Here is a 27691-nt window from a genome sequence, read left to right on the forward strand (position 1 = left end):
CTGTTTTGGGTTCATAGCAAAATTGAGTGGAAAGTACAGAGGTTATATCCTTGCCCTCACACATGCACAGCCTTGCCCATTATCAACATCCCTCACTGGAGTAGCACATTTGTTACAACTGATGAATCTACACTGACACACTATTACCACCCAAAGTCTATAATTTATATTAGGACTAAATCTTGCTGTTGTATGTTATATGGGTTTGGACAAATGTATATTGACATGTATCTACCATTATGGCATCATACAGAGTAGTTTCACTGACCTAAAAATCCTTTGTATTCTTCCCATTCATCCCTTTCTCCTTGGAAACCACTAATCATTGTACTCTTCCCTTAATTTTGCTTTTTCTAGGATATCATGTAGTTGGAATTGTGTGCAGCCTTTTAAGATTGACTTCTTTCACTTAGTGATATGCATTTTAAGATTCCTCCAGATCTTTTCATGGCTTGATAGCTCATTTGTTTTTAGTGCTGAATTAATCTATTCACCTACTGAAGGGCATCTTGTAAGTATTGGCAATTATAAATAAAGTTGCTATAAAATATCCTGTGCAGTTTTCTGTGTAGACATAAGTTTTCAACAGCTTTGAGACAATACCAAGGTTGCATGATTACATTTCATGTAGTAAGAGTATACCTCGGTTTACCTCAGTATACCTCAGACCTCAGTTTTCTCAAGGGTATTATAGCTTCTACCTTAGGGTTATATGTAAAATTTAGCAAATTTTAAGGTTAAGAATTCAGGGACAGTGGGGTGGCTCACTGGTTAAGCATCTGACTCTTAGTTTCAGCTCAGGTCATGATCTCACAGTTTGTGGGTTTGAGCCCCACATCTGGCTCCAAGATATTGGCCCAAAGCCTGTTTGGAATTCTCTCTCTCTCTCTCTCTCTGCCCCTTCTCTGCTCTCTCTCTCTCTCAAAATAAATAAACTAAACAAAAAATCTTAAAAAAAAGGATTAAGAATTCAGTAACTTGTAAAGGAACCAATTTTTCTTTGTCTTCCCTTCTAAATTCTTTGGTTGGTCTAATAATTAAATTGACATAAATTGAATCACTGCGTTCTACTTCTGAAGCCAAGACCATGGCACTTTTGCCAAGTCATTTGTGGACATGTGCAGACTGGAGAAAAGTTTGAGCCGTACGTTCCCAACTGAGGTCGGACAAGGTGACAAGGCTGACTTCTTGTTTCAGCTCCCGTACTGTAAATAAGGGTCCTTTCCCCAATCTATGTAGTGCTGCACTTTTTGAATTTTTGTGCTTGTTGTTGGTGATTTCACTATTTGAAATAGTCTTCAAGCACTGTACTTAAATGCTGTCTAGTGTTTCCTGTGGCAAAAAGGCTATGATGTATCATACAGAGAAAATATGTGTTAAATAAGCCATGTTCTGGCATGAGGTACAGTGCTGTTGGCTGTGAGTTCAATGGTAATTGATCGGCACTATATGTTCAGTAAAGGGTCTTTAAACAGAAGCACATACAAAACAAAGCCATGTATTGATCTATTGACAAAAATGTGACCAGAGTTTTGCAGGAACTGGACCCTGCAGTTTTCCTAGCAACAATGGTTCAGTGCTCATCATCTACATTACAGTGAATTTATAACATAACTACATGAATAACAAGAATTGACTGTATTCAGCCTAAAGCTGAAAAATCTACATTTTCAGTGGCAGTAGGAGGAAGCTTACAAAATGTATTGCACCACGGGGAAAGTGCGCTGACAAATCTGGTGAATCTTTGTGACTATAATAAGTATGCAGGACTAACTTTACTTTGCTACTCTGGACAATTTAGAAAATGTTTCTTTCTAGGACATCAAAAGATTTTATTTCATTTGACCCCAGATAGCAGTTGTAAAATTTCACTCATTACATATTTTCTTTTGCTCATATTTTGGAGGAAAATTCTGATGATGGTAATCCAATCTTAATTTCCTCTTTGTGCTGAAAGTGCGTGTAAATTACTGGTGGGCTTAATTCCCCGTATTAAAGTGATCTCATTCATTCATTCATTCATTCACTTTTGAGAGAGAGTGAGCACGTGCGCCTGCACACAGACAGGCATGTGAATGTGAGTGGGGGAGGGGCAGAGAGACAGGGAGAGCGAATCCCAAGCAAGCTCCACGCTTAGGATGGAGCCCAATGGGGGGTTTGATCTCACAACTCTGGGATCATAACCTGAGCTGAAATCAATAGTCGGATGCTTAACCAAATGAGCTGCCCAGGCACCCCTAAACAGATCTTATTTAAATCTAGTCATGTAGAGAACACAACTGGATTGCAAAAGCATTTGGAAGACAACTGGGTGTGAAGGACCAACAAAGTGGGAAGAAAACCAAGTAGGCTGGTCTGAGGAGCCTAGGGTTGACTTCTTTGTCCTTTATTCCTTGGGCTAGCTTGAAACTTCAAGGAAAAATGCTTTTCCCCACTTTTTCTCTTCCATTGTTACTTAGACCACCCTACCGGCTCTACTAGTCATATATTCATTGTTTTCTCTTGTATCAGTATTGATTTATGGCCTGTTTGAAACTCTTGCCCTGCTTTTTTTTTTTTTAACCAAACTTCTAAGGTTCAGTCTAGTAAGAGAAGCTTTGATGGCCCTGGGGCTAAGATGGGAGTTCTCTCGTCTGCATCCCCTCCTTCCTTCTGTGCATACCACCGTAGGCTCTTTTTCCGGTTCCCAGAAAAGGACCTTCCATGGCATGGAATCACCTTTAGATCTTGGCCCTGATTGGATCTCCACAGAACAGCAGACCTGAATCTCTCAGGGCTTCTTTTCTTCCCAGCTAGGTGAAGCCAGGGTTCTTAGAATCTGAAATGAGAAAGTCTTTCAAATTTCAAGGACAAAATCACATGATTGGGAAATAATCTTGAGTTCTGTGAAGATTACCGCTAAGGCTGTGACTTTATCACTACCACTCTTATATTAGTGTAAGCATTGAGTAGAAGTATTGCTTTGGTAGGTCTTCCAGTCTTTCTACAATGTTCCTTGTGGACACAAATGGTCTCTTCCTCAGAAATTATCACTCACAGCAGGCGTTAAAGAGACACACCCCGAAGCCAGTTAACTGGGGAGGCTGGCTATCAGTGCTTCACATTTGTAAGGGACATGGAATTAAATTGAAATAAATAATGAATAATATATAGTTAGCAATATGTATAGAGAAAGGCGAGCTTCAAGACATTGGGACCTGAAAGGCCAAAACCAACCTACCAACCTAACAAATGAACCAGAATCCCCCAAAACCAAGACACTAAAGTGAGATGAGTGTGTCCATATATAGGGGAGTGGAGTGGTGACTGGGACGGGGGTTAGACTCTAATTATTCTGCCCAGACAGATACATCTAGGAAGAGTGATTCTCCCCTCTCTTCCCGTGTCTGTGTCCCACAACTGTCTTGTGAGTAAGGAAGCCACTTCCTCAAGATCAAATGGATGGGAGGGTAGAGCTTAAAATCCACCCCCCCGCCCCCAGGAGGTCATATTGCCCCATTGAGAACACATGAGTCTTTCAGGGGGAATGAGAAGATATTAGCTATCACAATAGTTTGGGGCTCCCCAAAGAGTCACAGTATTACAAACAGATGTTAAGTATATGGGTTGTACAAAAGTTTCACAGGAAGGGGATGATCGGGGGAAAAATGTCTAAAAAGGCTCCTTAAGGGGGACAGTAAGACAAAAAAAAGTTTGACAAACCCTGTGACAATCACATTTCTCAGGCAGCACGTTTTCATCCATGGAAACATTATTTCAAACATCTTGTGTGAAATCATGAACCTCCTGGTGCATATTTGACTCCCTCTGGAGCGTTATAACATAATTTTCCTACAAATAGATAGAAACCGGGCGTCAAGACTTGATTTAATTCTTTAATGAGGGAACCAGCAGGGAGACCAAAGTGCTGGCTCAGAGCATTTGAAGGGGAAGGATTTGTGGTCTTTAGGGAAATGGATACCCAATCAGGCAGCCAGGTTATATATATGACTGTAACTTTCTAAAGCCCAGGGAAACTGCAACAGCTTTGGGGCTCACTTTTCTACCAGGTCGTAAAGTCAAAACAACTTATCGATTTCTGGAGGTTTAACTTCTAACCTGATGGAGCTAAAAACTGCCTGCCATCTTATCACGGATTGTTAGTCAAACATGCAGTGACAGTCTCTGGGGGAGTCAGGTGAGGGTCAGACAGCCTTATTGGGAAGTGCTCCAGCAGGACATAAAATGTGAAGCGATTATCCCTCTACCTTTCAGAGGCTTGGTGCATGGTTTTCCTTTAACAGGAGTATGGATTTATGATTGCTGCTCTTCTGAGTATCACTAATTGAACACTTCTGCAGTGTGGAGTCCTGATTTGGGGTCTTCAAATGATGACCAGCCTTCCTAGGTGAAGAATAATCTTGAATTACATGTATCTAAACTCCTCAGACTAATGCTTAGTATATGCTAGGCATAATTCTAAGTGTTTGCAAGTATAATTTCACTTAACTGGTACAATAATGCTGTGAAGTATGTATATCAGAAATAGAACCAATAGGATATGCACCTATAGAGAAAGAGGTTTATTACAAGGACTTGGCTCATGTGGTTATGGAGGCTGGCAAGTTCAGATCTGCAGCGTAGGCTGGAGGACTTAAGACCTAGGAGGACAGTTGGTACAGATGAAGTCCAAAGTCAGTCTCCTGGAGAATTTTTTTTCTTACTTGGGGGAAGGTTAGTCTTTTTGTTCTATTCAGGCCTTCAACTGGTTGGACAAGGCCCACCCACACTAGGGAGAGTGATCTGTTTTCCTATTCTGTTAAAATGTTAACCTCATCCCAAAACGCCTTAGCAGAAACACCCACAATAATGTTTGATCACATGTTTGGCTTAGTCAGGTTGACATATAAAATGAACCATCACAGTGCAGATTATTGTAATTTCCATTTTTCTGAGGAGGGAAATGGAGGCTCAGAGTATGGCAGCAACGAGCCCAACGTCACATAGCCCGTGGGCTGGTGCTCTTAACCACTCTTGTGTCAGCCCTTTCAAGTGACTCTACAATTATCCATGTGCCCAAATCCTCCCGGTTTTCTTCAAGGGCTTTGAGCCCCTTGCCCTTCTTAGACTGAATCAACTTCCACACCCAACAACCTTTCTTTCAGAGGCTTGTCCCTCACCACCCACCCCTGTTCTTTCCATCCGCCGTCACCACGCACATGCCACCCGCTGAGGGGCCACCCCCCTGCGCCTGGCATGTCAGGCCATGCAAACCTTGGCCCACCCTCTCTCCCCTTCTTGCTCTTGCATCCTGCTAAGCCAAAGCCATCACCTCTGCTACCCTTCCCTTCCTGTTTCTCACTTCTCTTCACTGGCACTTCCTTTTCCCTGGGGATCTATACAAAAATCCCACTCATCCTTCGAGGTCTTCCTACATGAAGGCTTCCTGCTTTCCTTACTTTGGGAGGAATATATCCTTCCCGAAAGCGTGTCCAGATGCTCCGAGTCTTGTTTGGAAGCAGGATTTGGTTCTCCAGGATGTTGGGTCAAGAGCAGACAGGAGGAAGAAGGGGCGATGAGACCAGATGAGCAAGAAGGGACACAGATGAGTTAAAGTAAGTTAAAGCAATTATTTGGGAGAGGGTGAAAGGCATGGAGGTTGAAAGTCAGAGGAAGGAGGGCTTCTGCATCCTATCCTCATGCTGGGTTTATTATAAGTAAGAAGCCTTTTCCCCAAAGCCCTGGGCAGATTTGATCTCTCACTCCCTGTACTCACCCTACCCCAGACCCCACCCCCACCCATCACCACTTCTTTGAATGTAGTGTGTGTTGTGCTAAATCGCCATGCCACCTTCCTGTGTGGGACCAAGTCATCTTCAGTGGGTGCTGTCCAAACCCAGCAGTGCTGAGATATAAGGCACTCAGTGATGCTGGGGTGTGATGGGGTGAGGGCATCTGTTGTAAGCATGCATGGGGTTATGATCGATGTCTTCAGTGGCTCTTAGAAACAGACCATAGATGAGGATTTGTGTGCAATTGACATATTAGAAGTGTGCTTCCGGGAAGACCGGTAAGGAGCCCTTCTGGGGAGGAGGGCATGACAGGGAGGGAGGAAACCAAGTGAAGCAGCGAGGGCACATCAAGTCCGGCTGGGGTGGCTTCAGCCTGGTGGCTACCAACTCTGCAGGGGAAGTTACATCTGGCTGCAAAAGTAGACCTGAAAATGAAGGAGCTGGGCTTTAAAGCCCGCCTCCCCAAGTCACTGGCTAGTGATCTCCCACGGGGAAGGTGAAGAGTACAGAGATGGTAAAAAGGGTCCGAGGGGTCTGGTTAGAGCACCAACATCATCCACCAGCGACACTGACCAGTGGGCTCTAACCAGAATTGTACAGTAATGCAGTGAAGTGTTATTTGGGACCAACCCGGCAGAAGTCATCAGACATCAGGCTGATCTGTTCCACTGCTGAATCCTCAGTCCTTAGTGCGCCTGGCACATGGTAGTGACTCTATTGTGCGTTGGATGAATGAACCAGGGAGACATGTACAGCAGGAGATAGCATCATTTTTGCATTCTATACTCCCTAGAGAGTTTTTAAGAGTTCAGAAAGTGTGGGTAAGACACGACTGATTTTTCCTGGAGTCCTGGAAACTTCAGATCTTGGGTGCTTCTTGCCTGGTAGAATTGCTCTCCAGAAACTGCAGGTTTGTGAGCAGCAGGGTTTTCCTGGGGCCCTTCCACCTTCTCCTGGCCCCTGCATCTTTCTTCTCATGTTGAAGAAATGACCCTTTGTGGGGTCATGCACAGGGATTATATTCTTTTTTGGTATATCATGGTAGCCACCAGTAGTTAAAGGTACATTACATGGACCCAGATCAAATTTTGCCCTATGTAGACATGTATTAAACACACATTTGTTAGCAAGCAGGCACAGATCAGTTCATTCTGTCTGTGAGCTCAACAAAGCCCCAGCTTTCCAAGCCTGGGTTCAGAGGCACTGATGCAGTCATAGCGTAGAGGTCAGATTTAATTAATTTTGTATGGCTCATGCAACTAGAATCCTCAAAAACTGACTGGATATGGTACTGTTTATGGAATGGCCTCAAGTACCATTCCTAAAGGGAAGGGACACTGGACCCGCAGTAAACTCTTCTCTGGGTCAAGGCTGTCATGTCCGTGCACTTTTCCTCTGGGTCCTTGTCCCGGGTCTGCATGAGGGACAGGAGCGGCCCTCACCCTGCACAGCTGGCAAGGGACAGCAGGTGCTCAGCACTGAATGTGCTCTCCACAGGGCCTGCAGGGAGGACACAGGGAGGCATGTCCAGGGTTTCGGGAAAGCAGAGCCCCTGCTGCCCTCTGTGTGTAAGCTCTGGGAGAAAGTGTCCTTTCTGCACTGATGTAAAAACTCCAACTACAGTCCTGGGAAATGCAACTTTGGAGCAGAAGTCACTTTTGCGCACAGAAAAGTTCCTGCTCACCCCCCCATCCCCCACCCCCCATCCCTCTCACCACAGGTGCACTCTCCTGGCTAGGGCACAGGGCTTGGAGCAGAGTGGGGTCTGGGGGCACCCCCCTCACTCACACTGCATATCCTTGCTCGGTGGTTCACTTCTCTCCGTTCTCCACCTCGCAGTGGGCCATCCTGTTGATGACAAAAGTCCATGGGCAGTCGGGACCTCTCCCTGTCTTGGGTGGGGTCATGGGTGTCATTCTGGGCCTGTTCAGACCTTGGGGAGGACTCCTTACCTTTTTTAAAAAATGTTTTTATTTTATTTATTTAATTTTTTTTGAAGTTTATTTATTTTGAGAGAGAGAGAGAGGGAGAGTGAGAGAGGTAGAGAAGGAGGAAGAGAGAGAATCCCAAGCAGGCTCTGTACTGACAGTGCAGAGCCTGACACGGGGCTCCATCTCACAAACCTCGAGATCACGACCTGAGCTGAAATCAAGAGTCTGATGCTTATCCAACTGAGCCACCCAGGTGCCCCAAGACTCAGTATTTTTTTTTTAATGTTTATTTATTTTTGACACAGAGGCAGAGAGACAGAGAGAGACAGAGAGAGAGAGACAGAGCATGAGTGGGGGAGGGACAGAGAGAGAGGGAGGCACAGAATCCGAAGCAGGCTCCAGGCTCTGAACTCACAGACTGAGATCATGACCTGAGCCAAAGTTGGATGCTCAACCAACTGAGCCACCCGGGCACCCCAGGACTCAGTACCTTTAAGTACCTGCTCCCCCAGGGAAACCAAAGACCCAGGGTAACTCTGGTGACAGAAAGTGGGTTCCTCCCAAAGCATCCGGTGTTTCACATTTGCCAGTTACTTTTCCAAACCCATGTCTTTCAGGCACTGCTTAGCAGGGGCTGGCATTTGAGCCTCTCAGCTATTCATGGACAATGTAAGCAAAACTATCAGGAGATGGGGCTGGTGGTCAAAGCTTGGAGGGAGGTGTAGGGGTGGGATCTGCGAGCAAGGCAGGGAGGCGAGGTGGTGGGAGCTGGGAGGAGGGTCACTTCACATGCCCGGGGTGAGAAGACACAGGCTCTGACCTATTCCAGGTGTGTTTGCTTCCATGTAGCCGGCCAGGAAGGTGACGAAATGTCCTGCTGTTCCCTCCCTGGGAGCTTACCAGGGACCCATAACACAGCCAGAGTGGCTGAGGCAGAGGTTAAATTTCCCCCAAATCTCTCTGGATGCCGCTGACCTAGAGGGAGCCAGGACCTGCCCAGTGGCAGGCCTGCACCTTTGAGTTCATTTCTGGGTCTGGGGGCAGCATGGACTCTGCCTGGCCTCTCTTCCCCTCCAATGGTGGCGGCTGTAACCCACATGATGACAAGGGCTTCTGAATATATCTCCAAATATCTCCTAGCAAATTACTTGGGGAGGATGATGCGGCCTGCCGCAGAGAACCTTGCCCTTGCTCCCAACCGAGACCTGCCGCTGGGAAGGCAGCGTGGGGTCAGGCACGGCTGTGGAGGAAATGGCATTAACACAGCGGCCAGACTGATGAGAAGTACGGAGTGCGGTGGACGGAGCGCCCCTGCTGAAAACCAGTGCCGGCAGGCTGTGGCTGGTTTCGGTTTTACAGATGATGTTGCAGATTTGCGTGTGAATTTAATGCTTAGTTTTATGAGTATGGGAGGGGTCTTGCGGGGGGGAGGGGCGCTGCATCATAGATGTCTTCTCATCTGGCCTCATTATACTGATGGCTGAGGCTTAGAGGGAGTAGGTAATTTCTTGGGATTTCACAGCCACGTGGCTGCAGAGTGAGAATGAGAAACCAGAGACCCCGCCCTCCCAGCTGCTGCCCAAAAGAGAGGGCGTGTGGTGGAGTGGTGACGTGAGTGAGGGGCTTCGGGCAAGCCATTTAACAATCTGTGCCTCAGTTTCCCCCTCTTATTAAAACACGGGTGTTGTGCTAGGGTTCCCTCTCTCAGACACCAGATTCCACAATTCCGATTCCTTCCATACACATTCTGGCTTTTCCGTTTTCCATTTTCATAAAGCACAATGATCTGATCAATTCCTTAAAACTACCAGTTAGCATTTACTTCTAACAGCACATCATTAGAAAAAAGGATACTTTGTTGAGCAATTTCAAACGATTCATTATATAATAAACCAAAAAGTTAAAGCTTGCAATGTACCCAATTAATTATGAAAGTATCAATTAAGGAAAAACAACTAATGTTTGGGTTCCTTTCTCATGAAATGTAAATGTAAACATTTTGTCTGATAATCTTCAAGTTAGCAATGTTAAGAGCAGCTTGAAGTGTGGCACATACAGGTCACCTAACCGCCTAATTAGGTGTATAATATACATACCTTGTATGAATTAATAAAATATTCATAGCAAAATGCATACTGTCATTGCATGTTGGAGTTTCAAATGCAAGGCAGTCCTCAGTGTCTCTTACTGTTTTACCTCATGTTTTATGGTGAAAAGAACAGCTTTAAATCCAAATGACAGCCCTGCCTTAGTTTAAAGCTAAGTTCTCTTTTCTGCTTATTATGGATCTTTTGCTGAGAAGTCTGTTTTGCTTACTGTTTGATACGAGCATTGTGAAACCTTTCCTGAATGTGACCCGCTATGTAATAGAATAAGTTGTAAAACTTCCTAAATGTAGTCTGGTATGTAATAGAATAAGTGATTGTACATGAACTAACCGGCATTTCTCGCTTCTGTAAACCTGCTTGCTTAACATATTTTCCCCTTCCCCTTGGTTCCTCAGGTACTTGAGAAAAGAGAAAAATGAGAGACCTGGGCAAACTGTTTGCCTAGTTATCCTGGTCTGTGAAAAACAAACTTAGCTTAAATCCACTTGCTTAACCAGCTTGTTCCGCTTCTGTACAACTGCTTGGCGTAACCGCAAAGAATCCCTAACTTCCCCATAACTTGTTTGTACCTGTCTATAAAAAGGCTGTAGAAACCTCACTCGAGGCCTCTTGCGTCACCGGCGACGAGTGCTCGGAGGACCAGGTTCGAACCTGCAATAAACAACCCTTGCCGCTTGGCTTTGACTTACGACTCTGGTGGTCTCTTGTGGGGGGTTTCGCGACCTCGGGCATTACAATGGCATTACAGATTCATTATTATACACAGCATTCTCTTGTAACTAATTGTAAAGATCTTTGGAAGGGATTCTGTTAGTTCCCTTGGCCACCCATTTCAGGATTATAACCACTTGGCCCATAGAAGGTTTTTGGGGGGTTTGTTAAGACTAAAATTTCTCACAAAGCAGGACCACTTGGGCTCTTAGGGCAGCTGAAGCTAATCTGGTCTGGCTCATCTTGTGCGCTGGTGCCCAGGAGTGTTCAGGACCAGAGAGGGTCCTTGGAGTTGCAGCATTTAGCAGCAGACCATGGGTGCTGTGGAATCAGCCCAGATTTCTGCTAAATGCTGGCAGGAGGCTTAGAGCTGGGCACTTGAGAACAGGTCCCTTAGGGCAGGGACAGGGAGCAATGCTGGTGAGACACTGGACTTGAGGTTAATGACAAGGTATAGATCCCTAAGTATTCAGGTGAATCTGCATGAGCCCAGGAAGCAAGTGCTGTGTAATCTCACAAAGGCCCATTCCTTCTCTGTTTTCTAATCTGTAAAATGAGGTTGGACTAGGGAGTTTCTGAGACTTCCACCAAGGGTGGTCTGAGATGATTTTATGTGGGCAAGAACAGCCATTTGGTTAAAATTCTGTCTGTGATCTATTATTTACCGTTTTTTCCTGTTGTATTTGTGAGAGATGGGATTTTGTCAATTGCAAGAGAAAGGGACTGTGCATGAGCTACAGTAGGTGAAAAAAAAATCAAGCTGCAGATGGGGCGGGGCGTATGTTTATTCAGTGTCTGCAGCGAGCCAGGGATACAGCAGTGAACACAATAGGCAAACGTGCCCTTATTGGTGTAGACAATGAGGATATCCGTGTGTGTGCTTACAGCACCTCCCGCAGGCTTAGACAAGAAATGCTCAGGTAATTAATGCCTCTGGGGCCAAGGTGGGGAGATTGACGTTCCATTGTGGAGCTTTTGGACCCTCTGAGTTTTGTGCCATGTGAATGTATTTCCATTAATATAAATAGAATAGTTTCAAGAAGAGAAGGTGCCTTCCATCTCGCCGCCTGTGCCTCACGCGGGTACTGGCGGCGCTGGGGAAGGGGGCGAGAGCCTGTGATGACCCAGAGTGGCCATGTGGTGCCAGTGTTTCACTTTGGTCGGCCTAAGGCAACCCGCCCTCGTTTTAATGAACTCCCCACTGCGGATTTCTGGGCTCCTCCTTCTAGGGTTTTATGGGCCTCAAGTGAAGATGCAAAATAGTATCCTGAGTGGAAAATAATGGCTGTAACAGATATCCTCTGGCTCCTCCCTGTCTTCTGTTAGAACATTTCCCGGCTAAGAGCCCCTTAGCTGCTGGCAGGGGGTTTGTATTGCAGAGAGGAATCCAAGGGAGAAGTTGGGCTGATGTGTGCCTCGCAAGAGAGCGAGGTCACATCAACCCTGCACGGGTGCCAGGGACGGTGTGAGTCCCCCAGAGCCTAAGGAAGTGACTGGCTTTCATGGGGAGCTTGGGTTTTACTTCCACCTACCTGCCAGAGCCCTGGGGCCCATTCTTTCTGAGGGGTCTGGGGGCAGGGGGGGCACAGTCCTCCACACAAGACCTCCAGAGGGCAAAGCTGTCAAAAGTGAGGGAAATGCACAAGAATGAGGACCTCGGGCAGGTTAGGGGATGCTTGTTGACCAAGTTCCTTTTTGGGGAGATTTGGGTGCTGATTCACTTTGGAGGTTCTGGGTACCCCAGTTCACAGCTGCCAGAGGATCCCTGGGGAAATGAATAAACACCCAGATTCTGGGGCTCTGCCGCTGCTCAGTCTGTTCTGTGCGTCTGGGTTGGAGCCCAGGAGTGTGGGAGTTTAATAAGCTCCCAGGAGAACCCACGGGACCCTGGGGTCCAATGTCTAGGGATGCTTTTGCATTTCCTTCCAGGGAGAAATGTGTGACTGTGGAAGTGATAGCTCCATGCGGAGGACATGACCCTGGAAACCATTTCTTAAAGCTCCTGAGTTTTGTCTGCATTTATATTCTCAAGATGCTGTTGGACCTTCCCTGGGCAGGAAGCAGATTCTATGCCTGGTGAGGCCTGTCCTTCCATTCCAGGCTTTCCCACCTCAGAGGGTGATGACTCCCAGGAGGGCCTCTTGGCTCTCATCTCATAATGGGGTGGGGGGGGGGGAGAGGCTCAGGTTTAGACTTTAAATTCCTTTTGTTATGAAAAAAATGTAAATATATACAAAAGTAAAGCAAATAGTTTAATGAGTCCTTATTTCTCCATTACGTAGACTCAACAATTATTAAGATTTTGCTATATTGTTTCACCTAATGATATTTTTTGGGTCTTTGTTTTTGATAAGATACTTTCAAGCAAAAACAAAGCATCTAGTCATATCTCCCTTTATAGGGGCATTTTCTCCATAATTTCTATGCCATTGTCACATGTTAATAATAGCTTCCAGGTGTTATTAATTCCCAATCTATTCTCAAATTTCTCTAAAACTGTCTCAAAAATATCTTTTGAGGAGTGTCTGGGTGGTTTAGTTGGCTAAGTGTCTGACTCTTGATTTCATCTTAGGTCATGATGCAGGATTGTGGGATCAAGTCCCATGCTCAGTAAGGAGCCTACTTAAGATTCTCTCTTTTCCCCTCTGCCCCTCTCCCCTGCTTGCGCTCTCTCTCTAAAAAATAAAAGTAGTTTTACTTAAAAAAACTTTTTTAATGTTTATTTTATTTTTGAGAGAGAGAGCGACAGAGTGAGAGCAGGGGAGGGGCAGAGAGAGAGGGGGACACAGAATCCGAAGCAGGCTCCAGGCTCTGAGCTGTCAGCACAGAGCCCGACATGGGGCTCAAACTCATGAACCGAACTGTGAGATCATGACCTGAGCTGAAGTCGGATGCTTAACCAACTGAGCCACCCAGGCACCCCAAGTCTTTTTATATTGAGTTTGAAGTCTAGACTTTGACACGATGTCCTAAAATCTCCTTAAATGTGCAGTTGCAGAGGTACACTGATGGGGTATTTAAAACACAGCACAATGTTTTAGTCCCAAACACAAAGCCCTGGTGAGGAACCTCACAGGGTCAGAGTTGGAGGGGTTTTGGGGATCATTCAGCTCCCACTCTCTCTGGTTGGAGTTTTTCGACAGGTTAAGAACTGCTGTGCATTCAGCATTCCCCCAGACTCTTCCTGGGTCCCCCAATGGTCAGGGTGTAGACTTGGAATAGAGAAGCCCATTAGCCGTCTGACCTTGGGTGAGTTCCTCACCTCCCCGGAAGTCAGAACACTCCAGCACTGAAGGTAGAGGAGAAGCTTGCTGAACAGATCTCCATTTAACCATGTCTCCCGCGTGGCTGCCCTTTGTCCAGTCCATGTGCTGACAGATGCCTATGGCTCAGCTGGAGACACTTGTGGAGCTTGGACACATCGAGCTTGAGAGGCAGGCCTTCCCACAAGCAGACATGTTCTCCCCCAAATCTGTCCATGGAAGCTCTCCTTGATATTATACGCACAGAATTTAATCAAATATCATAAAAATAGCTGAAATACAGATGCCAAAAAGAAATAGAGGTGTCTCTATCTTCTCTGTAATGGTTGGATGCAGTGTAAAGACTTGGGGAGGCAAGCTGATAAAAAACTGGCTTCCTGATCCTCAACTTCGTTGAAACAAAATTGACATACAAACACTGTGTAAGATGTACAGTGTGATGATTTGATATATGCATGTGTGAAATGATTACCACAGTAAGTTTAATTAATACACATCACCTCGTGTAGCTACAATTTTGTGTGTGTGTTGAGAACTTTTTAAAAGTTATTTTTATGGTAAATGTGTAGTTATTTATCTTGAGAGAGAGAGAGGGAAAGTGCATGCACACGTAAGCAAGCAGGGGAGGGGCACAGAGAGGGAGAGAGAGAGAATCCCAAGCAGGTTCCTTGCTGATAGTGCAGAACTGTGAGATCATACCTGAGCTGAGATCAAGAGTCAGATGCTTAGCCGACTGGCCACCCGGGTGCCCCAGAGAACTTTTAAGACCTATTCTCTTAGCAACTTTCAAATATACATCAGGATATTAACTATCATCCCCATGCTCTACATTAGATCTCCAGAACTTATTGAATAACTGGAAGTTTGTACCCTTTGACCAATATTTCCCCATTTCTCCCACCTGTTCCCCCCAGCCCCCTGGCAAGCACCATTCTACCTTTTGCTTCTGTGAGTTTGACTTTTGGATTCTGCATGTAAGTGATATCATACAGTGTCTTTCTCTGTGTGACTTATTTTGCTCAGCATATTTCCTTTTTTATGGCTGAATAATGTCTTTCTATCTATTTATCTATCTATCTATCTAGCCAGCCAGCCAGCCAGCCAGCCATCTCATTCTTTTAATTCATTCAACCATTGATGGACACAGGTTGTTTCCATGTCTTGGCTCTTGTGAATAGTGCTGCAGTGAACATGGAGGTATAGTTATCACTTCAAGATAGTGATTACATTTACTTTGGCTAGATACTCAGAAGTGGAACTGCCAGATAATATGGTAAAAACTGGCTTCTGAATCGGGTGTAGAGGAGATGGTTGTAAGACCTGGGGAAAGTCCAGACTGCTTCTTAACAGAGTTTAAGTTCTTGCTCGCTTTAAGGAACTGGAAACTGGAAATCAATGTCAACACAAAGAGGTAGAGTTTACGAAAGATAGACCAGGTAGATCTAATCAGCAGATTTCTTCACAGAAAGGCCTTGGGTCAACACCAGCATTGGGGAATGAAAAAAACGTATGTATTAAGTTGAAATTAAATATTTAAGGTATGTATGTACCATCTTTTATGATTCTCTGCTTTAACTTATTTTTTTTTCAATTAACCACCCATCTACAGGGGATAATGTTGGATATAAGGATGCTGTATTAATAATAAATGCTTATCTCAGAGGACGAATGTGAGGAAGAAATGAGATTACACAAATTTTCTACTCCAGTGTCTGGCACACAGCAGGCACTCTAAATACGAATTCTCATTTTCTTCTCTTTCTTTCCAGTGGTAAGGAACCACAACTTCCCAAGAGAGCTGATTCCATTTCTAAAAAGCTCTGGATTGTGAGAAGCTCTTCTAAAGCCTGCTTATAATTTCTACCTATTAGCCCTAGTTTTGTCTTGTGGGTATACACAGAACCAAGGCCATCTACGTGTATTTGAAGACAACCATCTTGTCCATTCAGGAGCCTTTTCTTCTCTACACCCAACCCAAATGTTTTTGTTTTTAACTGTCCCTCATATGATACTTTTTAAATATTTCCCATTCATTGTTTTGCCCATTTCTCTCTGGGCTCACTCCACATGACTTACATAATATCCCAGATGAAGGTAACATTCTCTACATGGCTCCATAGAGCTACTCCACCACTTTGCCCTTATTCTGGACACTCCCTTCCAATGGGGCCATCTGCCTCTGCATGGGTGTTCTAACAGTGTCAAATGTTGCAAATACAGGCCTTGCTTCCAATGAAAACTTTCCGGTCCTTTTCTTTAGACACTGCTGTGAGGCCAGGCCTGCTTCATCCTGAAATTGTACGTTTTATTTTTTTCAGCCCATATGCAGAAATTTCTATGTATTACATTTAATGCTGTTGGTTTCAGACCAGTTTTTAAAAAATGTTTGTTTTTGAGAGAGAGAGAGAGAAAGAGAGACAAAATGCAAGTGGGGGAGGGGCAGAGAGAGAGGGAGACACAGAAACGGAAGCAGGCTCCAGACTCTGAGCTGTCAGCACGGAGTCTGACAGGGGGCTTGAACTCATGAGCTGTGACATCATGACCTGAGCCGAAGTCAGATGCTTAATCCACTGAGCCACTCAGGCACCCCTCAGCCCAGTTTTCTAACTCGAGTCCTTTTTTTCCCCTTTGGAATTTTGATGCAAATCATCCACAAGTCTTTTCTCTACCTTGATGTTGGCTAACTTGGCAAAGGGACTTTCTAGGTCTTTCCTCAAGCTGCTGGTAAGTATATTGGACAGTAAAGGGATTGGGTGACAGTGATGTGACACATTATAAGAGGTCCTTACCTGCCTCCAATTCATTTAACCTTCAATTCATTCAATTTGTTATGCTGCATATGCATTGTGCTAAATGCCTTGGGACATAGCAGCGGACAAGCAAAAATTCCTCTTTACAAAGCTTACATTTTAGTGGATGTCATTTTGGCTAGTAAGTCTTGCCACCATGACATATATGCCTTTGTATTTATTTAATTCAGCTCACGCTTAGTGATAATAGTAATTTGTTGAGTGTTGAAACTTGTTTCTGGTTTTCAGGCACATAATAGGTGGCAGCTGATACAGAACAGATAAGCTCAAGTGTTCAACCACTAGATTGGCAAAAAGCTTATTATTATAGTCTTGGAAGTTCCCTCTCCTTTCTGGGTCACTCATGAGCCCTTTGAAAGGTTTGCCGTCTAAAAGGAAATTTCTCCAAACTTCCATTTTCAGGTACGGAAAATCTTCCGTTGATCAGCCCTTTGTAGTGGCTGTTTCTTGCCACTTGGGGGCGCTGCTGAACAGATTGTCCTGGTCTCAACCCGTTACCCTCCCCCCAACCCCCTTTCTAATTGACCGCCTGATACCTGCTCCACCAGTACAAGCTTGTACTCTTCAAAGGAAGGCGATTTCGCTTTCTCTGGGCCTCAGTCTGGAGTTTTCTCAGTTCTTGGTCATTCTCCTCCGGGGGGTGGTGTTCCATAGGTGGCTCAGGGGACCTCCCCCTAAGACCTGTAACCCTGCTTTTCTTTACTTTGGAGAATATTGTGCGTAGGTAGGTGGAGAGATTGAGACTAGGGTTGAGATGTTTTTCCTTTGCAATCCTCAAAAATCTAAAAAATGTATTCCATTCCCTTCTTGAGATCATGTGAATTGGTCAAAGCCTTCCCAATTCTTTTTCATGTGAAGTGAAAAGAATTGGATTTTTTCCTAAGGAAGGAATAGGTGATGAGGTGCCACCATAGGGGGTGCTGCTGACCACTGATTGCTCTCCATACATACAGCATCGGGTCGTGGGGTTTGTAGCAGTAGCACAAAGGAGGATGGGCAAGATACGGTGGTGGGGAAGAAATTTCGTTTTCCTTTTTCTTTTAAGGTTTATTTATTTTTGAGAGAAGGAGAGCACGAGAAGGGGAGAGACAAAAAGAGAGGGGGGCATAGAGGATCTTAAGCCGGATCTGCTCTGACAGCAGCAAGCTCTATGTGGGGCTCAAACTCACGAACTGTAAGATCATGACCTGACCGGACTGAGCCACCCAGCAGCCCCAGAAATTTCAAAACTTAGTGTATGGGTTGCCATTTCTTAGAGGCCACTGTGCATCTTTAAATATCAGGGGGATGCATCATATAATTTGATCCCCAGAATAGCCCTGTAAGGTAGCATCATTTTAGCCATTTCACAGATGGGGAGGCAGGTTTGGAGAAGCACAGCGAGGAGTTTGGATGTTGGGTCAGTGGGGCCCTGAAGTCTGATTTGGTCCATCACACTATTCTCTGGGTGGCTCACAGGCTCCTGCTGTCTGTGTTGACCTGGACCTCCCTGCACCATCGTTTAAGCATAGAGGGATTGCAGGGGGCCTGGAGGCCCAATAGGTTTCCTGTGGACCAACAGCTTCAGAGAGGGATTTCCCTTTACAAAGAACTGCTGATTTGATCCCTGAAGCAGTACATTTCATTAACCCAATTACGTAAAAGGACAGAAGGACCTTCATGTGCTGGAGCTAAAAGAGACATTCATGATCATGTAGCTTAGCTTAGTTTACAGAGTTGAAAACTGAGATTGAGAGAGCTTAAATGACAGCCAGGCAGTGAAGGAACTGGGGAAGTAACTGGTTTTTCTCCTTCCCAACGCAGAGCTTATTTTAAGCTGGTGTTGATGACTTTAGCTTAGAGGTCTTTGTTATTCTTAGAATAATGAAAATTATTGATGTGTTAAAATACATAGGAGTTTCAGTTCTTGCCAAGACAGAGTAACAGGCTTATTTTTCTACCATTAACAGCTATAAAATTGGGCAAAATATATGAACAACTAATCTCAGGCATCCCAGGGCTGCAGTTCCTGAGGGAGAGAAACATACAAGGTGAAGTCCACTCCCATGCTGGCTTTTTGCCTTAGGCATTTTCCAAACGGTAGGGAAGTGGAAGCAGCAGTCTGGTTGGGGAAAGGACACAAAGATAGAAAGTCAGAGTGACTAAGGCTGCTGGAACTTGCAGGTTTGGGTACCAGAGAGGAGGAAGCTGAAGAGAAATTGCCACGGAAGTCTGCCTAAGGGTTTCCTTCAGATTCTTTGCCAGACCTTTAGCTGTGTATGTACTGAATGGGACTCTGCAAAGTCAGCTGAGAACAGCTTCTAGGGGACTGAGAGGTGAACAGTGACTTGAGAAGTTGCCATGTGAGAGAGCTGTTGGAGTTCTGATCCAGCCAAGGTGGAGCTGGATGCTTATCTGAGACCCTGGAAGGGTCCACCTCAGGAGGAAGGACTGTGTCCTAGGAATAAGGGGCATTCCATAGCATTGAGAACAAAGATGGAGCATATGTGCCTTAACAAAGCCAAAACCCAAGACCCAATAAGATCAAGATGACCTGTTAGTAATTCAACTGCTTGTTAGGACAAAATGTCACACTCCTTAGAGGAATACAACAAAATCCAGAGTCTCTGCAATATGTCATTCAAAATGTTTGCATGTCTAGACATGTGAAGAATAAAGTTCAATATGTAGACCTTCCTTATAATTTGAAACTCCAAATAATCTCCCAGTTGGCTCTTTTTTTTTTTTTTGGAGTGTTTTAGTCTGGCTTAAATGATTAATGGAACAAAGAATGTCTGGGCTTTGGCAATAAAACTGGATTGCTTTCTTTTTCAAATTGACATATAATTGACATACAACATTATGTTAATTTCATGTGTACAACATAATGATTTGATATATGTGTATATTGTTAAATGATCACCACAATAAGTTACAATTTTTTTCTTGTGATGAGAACTCTTAAGATCTACTCTCTTAACTTTCAAATATGCAGTGTGGTAGTATTAACCATAGTCACCATGCTGCACATTAACTCCCAGGACCTATTTATTTTATAACTGAAAGTTTGTACCTTTTGACCCCTTCATACATTTCTCCCACCTCCCAGGATTGGATTTCTGATCTAAAGTCATGAATTGTTTTCAAATTGCTCTTAATGTCTTGGTTTATGTCTGTTCTGCCTATTTATGGAGAAATGTGCCTTTATAGATAGACTGGCCTCCCTAACTGGATCTCAGCGTTTTGTGGTTTGGTTTAGGGATGCCATTTTGAAACATATCTAAGTCCCAACTCTTTTTAAAAAAATATTAATTATCATGTTGGTCTTGGTTGTTGTTCCATAAGGGATTTGGGGGGATTGAGATGAGGTAGTGGTGCAGTGCATGACAGAAAATTTTATGTATTTGGAAGAATATCCTAGATTTCATGGAGCATCAGGATGACTGATAATAAAATAAGGAGGAACTGTAAAATCTGAGCAAAAATTGTAAACCTTTGTAAGAATTATTTTTTAGCTCTTTGATTCATGACAGAACTTATAAGCATTTTTCTTAGACAACTTCAACTTGTGTTCTGTGTCCAACTAATTCAATTTTTACCTATAGAAACTGATTTTTAAAATTTTGATTGTGTGAGAAACCTGAGGAAGCATGAAGAAAAAAATTTGCAGTTTCTGTTTTTAGATATAATTAGTTGATCAGTTAGCATTTTTAGTAAAAACAGACCTTAATATAGATTTTTACTTTCCCTAAAAAAATAAAGTTGCTTTCTAATCAGGAAGGAAGCAGAAGGTTTCTGTTGGAGACCTTTTCATTCTGGTTGCTATTGAACTCGGGAGATTTACTGTTCTTGGAATAAGTACATTTATTCAATAGGGAATAAAATCAACATTATTAATTATTTTAAGACGGAAAACATCTTGAATCATGAAACCTTTAATTCATGGGTCTTAATCTTTCTCTTTGTTTCTAATGGCTGATAACTCATCCTGCAGAATTATGCCTCTGTGCCCTTGGAATGCTCTGTAATTAATTAATAATTTATGCTGGGGGAAGTGATACATGGTACAGGGACGGGCGTTCATCCCTTGCTGGGATTGCTTTGGCTGCTTCACTCATCAGAGAGGTTTTCCCAGTGGAAAGACTCTGCAGAGTATGGCCCAGAGGCTGAAGGGCAAAGGCTCACAGTGGGGACACATTTGGGCAGCCTTTTCCACTCACAGCTGTGGGTGTGACAAGGTCTCTTACAAATCTATCAGATGGTGTTTCGCAGACTCTGACTATCCCTTGGACTGTGTGGACTCCAAAACATTTTATAACTTTAATTTTTGAGAAAAGGCCTTTATTTGGGCATGGGGAAATTAGCATGCAGTTGAGAAATAGATTTTAAATGTGTGAGCAGGACTGATTAGCTTTTCTTTTCTTTTGATTCTTGGGCCACTTCCATTTTAGTTTCAGTAAATGAGGAATCTTTTAATGAGTTATGTGATATTTGCTGAAGGTTGTGATTTTGGCAACTGCTAAATAGAAAAAAAAATGTTCTCCCCACCCCCTGCCTTCCCCTACTCATCCTCTTATTATTTGGATGGGGTTCTCAAATTGTTTGCCAAAGCCAGTGACACAACTGCCTTCTTCAGATGGGCACCTGACAAACTGGCCCAGATTTCCATAGCCACCAGCCAGCTTTGTGTTGAGTCTTCTCCACAGAAACACCAGCCTCTCAGGAGGAAAGACGCTGCTCTAGAAGGGAGTGCGTGAAGCTGTAGGTGAGCCAGAAGGTCACTTAGCCTAAATCTCACATATGGAGGCTAGTCTTTTTTTAAATATGAAAGTGGTTTTCGGGCACCTAGGTGGCTCAGTCAGTTGGGGGTCTGACTTCGGCTCAGGTCATGATCTCACGGCTCATGGGTTTGAGCCCCGTGTCAGGCTCTGTGCTGACAGTTTGGAGCCTAGAGCCTGTTTCAGATTCTGTGTTTCTGTCTCTCTGCCCCTCCCTCCCTCACACTCTGTCTAGCTCTCGGGAAAAAAAATACCCATTAAAAAATTAAATATGAAAGTGTTTTCATAGCTTTAAAATGACAAGTTTTCATTTTTGATTAAAAATTAAATTAAATTTAAATGAAAATTCTAGGCAATATAACAAATAATAAAAAAGAAAATAAAAACCTAACCTCAAACACCACACCCCCATATCCCACCATCTGTGTGTGGCGGTCATCAAGCTTTCTGTAAATGTCTAGACATTCTGTAAATGTCCAGAGTAGTAAATATCTTTGTCTTTGGTCTCTTTCACTATAATTGAACTTTGCTGTTGTAGCAGGAAAGCAGCCATAGACAATATGCAAACGAACAGGTGTGACTGTGTTTCAATAACACTTTATTTAGGGCCAGATTTGGCCTGCAGACTGAGGTTTGCTAACCGTTGATGGAGAGTAACCCTCATTTATATTAGGTGCAAATCACTTCCTAAATCTTTTTTTTTTCTTTCCTTCTCACTTGTGTCTTTGGGAATATATCCATAAAGGAAAAAAGAGAAAGCTAATTTTATACAAATGAAAGCATCTTTATAAAAATGAAAGCTATATTTAAAAATACAGTAAATTTAATTTTACATGCATTTAACAGAAGGGATGAACTGAAATAAGATTGTAGGAGCTACTGAACTTCAGACACACATTTCTTCACCATGGGTGATAATAGTTCCTGAATTAGTTCCTCTGAAATTAGGAGGGAAAAAGATGATGAAAAGATTGGGCATCTTTTTGCTTTTTAAAGTCCAGTTTTCAATTTTGGATGGAGTAGTTGACTTCCTACTCTGACAGATAAGGAAATATGTGTTCTTCCACTTCTACTTGAATTCCCTTTGCTCATTTGATTGATTTTAAATTGTCAAGGCTGATGATTTACATTCTATGCCACCACCATAATTACCTGTGAGTCCTTTGGTCTTAGATGTTCAGTAGATGGGCTAATGCCTACCACCATTTTTTTTTTTTTAAATCAAAGCTTCTCCATTTCTGTGTTTTTTTTTTTTTTTTTTTTTCTTTCTTTCCAGTTTTGATTCACTTCTTATTGAGTTGGATTTACTGCCTGGTAATTTTTTTTCAAGAAGGACTTACAGGACTTTTAGTCTCTGATTTTCCTCTTAGCTTCATACTCAAAGGACAAATTGTGTACACGTACAGTTCATGGGTCACATTTTCTACCAAGTATTGTGAAATTTTTATTTTTATTTTTATTTTTTTTTGCTATAATTTTCAAGTCACAGCTTCTTTATGCATCTTTTGGCTGGTTGGATTTTGTGGTCAAGAATCCCATTTTCTCTGTGATGTAGAGATGTTACATTTCTCCTGTTCTTTCCTGTTGGAAAGCATCCATCTTGTATTCATGCTGGAGGGCTTACTTGGCTGTGTCTGTCACACTTGGGGTGCTCTCTCTTTGCCTGGGAACCTTGTAAGCATTGCTCCTTTTCCCTTCAGGCATTGGATATTGCTCTTGGGAAACCCAAACACAGCTTGATTTTTATCCATTTTATTTGTTTTATCCCCTTTTACCCCCCACCCCCATGCCTGAAGGAACCTTTCTTTACTGTTTGAATTAATATCTTCTTGAGAACATGTCACAGTATTAATCTTTTGTATCAATTTTGTGCCCTTTTTGTGCTTTAGGTTTAGTCCTTCCTTTATGTTATGGAAGTTTTCTTCTATTTTGTTTTCTACTATCTTTTTTGTCTCATTTTTTGAGCTCTTTATATTAAGGACATATATCACTATCTTTGTTCCCGCATATCCTCTCAATTGCTTTTATACCTTTGCTTTCACTTGCTATTGAAAGAAACCAGAATATGTCACCCCAAATATGCCTTTTTGACATAAAATTATTTTGAGCTGAAGGCAATTAAGAAGCATTGAATGAAGAAAAAGCTCCTTTTCTACTTAAAAGCAGGAAATCAATTTTCTTTTGACTGGAGACTGACTCTTATCAGCCCACAGAAGGCACCAGAGGAAACTGCAAATAAACCTTTCTAAACTAATCTTTCTCTTCCAGTTAAGGAAATAAGGACCACCTAACTCTAGTTGGACTGCCCTTAGCCCAAACCTCTTTATCTGGTCAGTTCTTCCCAAATGTATCGTTTCCTTGTCTAACAGGTGTAAAAGCTTCCTGCTCTGGTCACTTCTTTGTGTCTTCATTCTCTTGTGAAGTCTCCCATGTACCTGTAACAATTCAATAAAACACATATACTTTTCTCCTGTTAATCAATCTTTGTTGGTTTAATTTTCAGCGCCAGCCAAAGACCCTAAGAAGGCTGAGGAAAACTTTTTCCTTCCCTGCACTGATTAACTCAGGCTTTGTTCTATGTCAGTAATTTATTTTTGGCTGTTCTCTTCTCCTCACGATTTTTACTTATTATTTCTATAATGATGTTGTTTTGATCCCTATTTGGTTTCCTTAGTTTCACAATCTCCTTCTCATTTTGCTTCATTACTTTTTCATTTTGACTTTGGATTATTGTTTTGTTAAATTCATGTTTTTCTTAAGGGTTTTTTCTTTCTTTCTTTCTTTTTTTTTTTTTTTTGTAGCAAGAAGCACTCAGGGAATTTGTCCTCTCTTCCTTGGATTGTATTTACTTTCCTTTTTTCTGACTGTGTCCTTTATCTGCTGCTCCCTATCCCTTTCTTCCATCCTTCCATTCTATCTCTCCCACTCTTTTTACTTTTTTTCTTGTGTTTTACTGTTTCCTTAGCTGACATGCCATTTCTTTTTATCTTGATCCAGCTTGGCATGAGTGACTCTGCCCACTTTTTAGTCAATATAATATAGTGCACATGAATTTTCTCAGAGTCTCTAAGACCTGTTTGTCTTTCTGAGTTGCAGCCTGAAGGCTGAGTATTGTATTCTGTGCACTCTTGTTACTTTTATAAAACCAGAACATGTGCAGTTGGAGGTGTGTGGCGGGGGCAGTGGAGGAATGTTCTGCTGGGGTTATGGGAAGCCTTTCTTGGAGCCCTTGGCTTATCCTCTACCTCAGTGTGTTCTACTCTCAAAGAGCATGGAAGCCCAGGCTTTAGAGATCCCCTAATTTAGCCCTCATGGTTTTGTTTTTGTCTCCTGTGAGATCTTGACCTCTTGTAGGGACAGAAAAATTCTTTTCCTCTTGAGGATTTCCTCTCTGCACTTTCCTGGGCTGCACTCAATGTGCATCTCTTCACATTCGTGGGTAATGTGCACATTTGAGCATTTTGTCTACTCATCTTCCCTTAGTATTGCTTCTAAGAGGTGGTGTTTAAGTTAGGAGCCTATAATAGATTTTTTTCCTGTGCAAAAAAACTGGAAGATCTCAGTGGCTTACAGCAAATATTTATCTTCATGCTCAGGTATCTGCAAGTAAGCCACAGTTTGTCTGATCTGGGCTGGGCTTGGCTGGGCCAGGCTGGACTCTAGGCTTGCAGTTGGTTTCAGGGATGCTTCATATCCTCACTTTGGAGATGGAAGGGACTTGCTACCTAGTGGGATCCTAACAGCATAAAAAGCCAAGTCGCATTACACAAACAAAGACTGTATTCGCATCGTGACTGCTGAGTAGTCTATAGACCCAGAAAAGGCACATGGCCAAATCTAACTCTAGTGGGGGTCAGCAACATCACATGACAAAGGGCAAAGATATAAAGACTATAAATGGGAGGAAGTAAAGAATTGTAAATCTTTTTCCAATCTATCCTGGAGACTTCCTAAGTCTGTTAAGAATCTTCTTTCTTTCATTTCACTTTTGAAATTTAAGGCAACATTACATCACTTATCCTTGACTATATTTGGGTAAAATATTTTTTTAATTAAAAAAAATTCTATTCTATTTAAGAATTAGAGAAAAAATCTTTGATCTTCACCTCAGTCTGATGTCTTTATTCAGAAATCCCCTTACAGTCTCTGTGGGGGTTTTCTAAGCTTCTTTAGAAAGTAAACTGTTTTTTAATTACAATAATTTCCTTAGTACAAACCAAGCTCTCTTCTGCTTTAACTGGGACTCTAGTTATATGCATCTCTCTGGGGATGCTTGACCCAAAATAAATCATTTTGGATTTGGCTTTTCACATTTCCTCTAGACATCTTCTCTGTTTGGCCACAGTCTTTATATTTTAAAACAAACACTAGGCATCTGCAGGGTGTAAATCAATTAGATTGCATTAAAAGGAGAAATTGGGTGAAAGTATTGGCTGTCAAAATTTTTTATTTCATAATGAGTCACTAAAAAAGGTGTTTAGAAGTTCTGAATGCAGAGTAGACTTGCCAGCCAGTGGGTTCTACTGGTGATAAGGCCCCCAACTGGACTTTTCCATGGAGGGATCCTCAGGATCTTGGGTTGATGTTGAAGAGTCTGGTATAAGGAAAACATATGGTATGTGAATATTTAATTTGTAGTATATCTCAGAAGATATGGCATGTCCACTGATAGTCTGGAGAATCTGGTTCAAAATCTTTACAGAATAACACTCTAGTGTCCTGCCAGAGTTGGGGATGGTGGTATTTTGGTGGGAATGGATGGAGGAACGGTCTAGGCTCTAGAAGCTCTATATTCAGACTTAACTCATCTCTGTGTTTTCAGGTTGGTGATAGCTGGTCTCAGATCCAAACTCTCCTAGGCATGCATTTCTTTTTTTAATTTTTTTAGTGTTTATTTTTGAGAGAAAGAGAGAACACGAGTGGGAAGGGGCAGAGAGAGAGGGAGACACAGAATCCAAACCAGGCTGTCAGCCTAGAGACTGATGGGGGCTCAAACCCATGAACTGTGAGATCATGACCTGAGCCAAAGTCAGATGCTTAACCGACTGAGCCACCCAGGCACCCCTCTCAGGCATGCATTTCTAAGTCATGAATTTCTACTGCTCTTTGGCTTGACTTTCTAGGCATTTGGTCTTCATTCTTTGCAGCTGCATTAACTCCACATCTATTTCCCAATTTTCCAAAATGTTCTCATATCTCTAGTGCTGTCTATTCTGTGACTTTATAGTTTCAAAAAAGATTCCTTAACTTTCTCACATTTCAGAAGAGAGTATAGATAAGTGCATTTATTCAGGCCGCTATATTTAATTAGCCCATTCCTCTTATTTTTTGGGTCTCTTGATCACATCATAACCATAACCTCACAATCTGGTAGAAATCTTCTTTTCTCTCCTTATTTGTAGAAACTTTGATTAAGCATCAACTGTGTGGGGCACCTGGGTGACTCAGTTGGTTAAGCATTCGACTCCAGCTTAGTTCATGCTCTTGCAGTTTGTGAGTTCAAGCCCTGCATCAGGCTTTGTGCTGACAGTTCAGAGGTTGGAGCCTGCTTCAGATCCTGTGTCTCCCTCTCTCTCTGTCCCTCTCCCACTAGTGCTCTGTCTCTCTGTCTCTCTCAAAAGTAAAAGAAACATTTAAAAAATTAAAATAACACATCAACTGTGTGCTAGTTAATGTGTTGGACATTGAAGCATTGATGTCACACAGATAAAAAGACACACAGCTTCTATTTTTGAGGCTAGTTTTCCATTTAATGGGGAGACTGTCCAGTGGATAAGCATTTCTTAGACGATTGGATAATGGAATTAATTGAGGAAAGTACATGAGAGCAGAGCAGAAGGATCTGCATCTCTGGAAGAGTCAAGAAGTCTTCCTGGAGGAGGTAGCATTGGGTAACCTATATGAAGGTGTTTTATCAGAGGGAGTAGCATAAGTTAACAATAGGAAAGCAAGAGAAAGAATGGATGCTGGGTCATCTGACTAGCTCAGAGTCATAGAATGTGAAAGCCATTCCCTTCCTTTACATGCTGCCTGTCATCTTAAAATTTATTACTTTACCGTTTTTATGTGTGAAACCCAAATGCCCTCTGTTCTCTGTTTTTTTAATATTTAAGCACAGTCTTCCAAATACAGCTTCTAAGATTTACATATCTTGGGCAAAAGGGCACTGTTTGTCTTGCTGACCCCAAGGATTGACCCAGCCCTTTTCTATTTTTGTTCCCAAGCACTTTGTTGAGGATTGTTGTGCATTGTAGACTTTTACTGAAAGTTTGAGAAAAAATAGGAGGTGAATTACGGCTCAGTTTGTAAGCCTAGAAAGAGTGTTTTCATTTTCCGGGGG

The sequence above is a fragment of the Lynx canadensis genome, chromosome D4 (assembly GCF_007474595.2).
Source record: "Lynx canadensis isolate LIC74 chromosome D4, mLynCan4.pri.v2, whole genome shotgun sequence".
Taxonomy (NCBI): Eukaryota; Metazoa; Chordata; class Mammalia; order Carnivora; family Felidae; genus Lynx; species Lynx canadensis.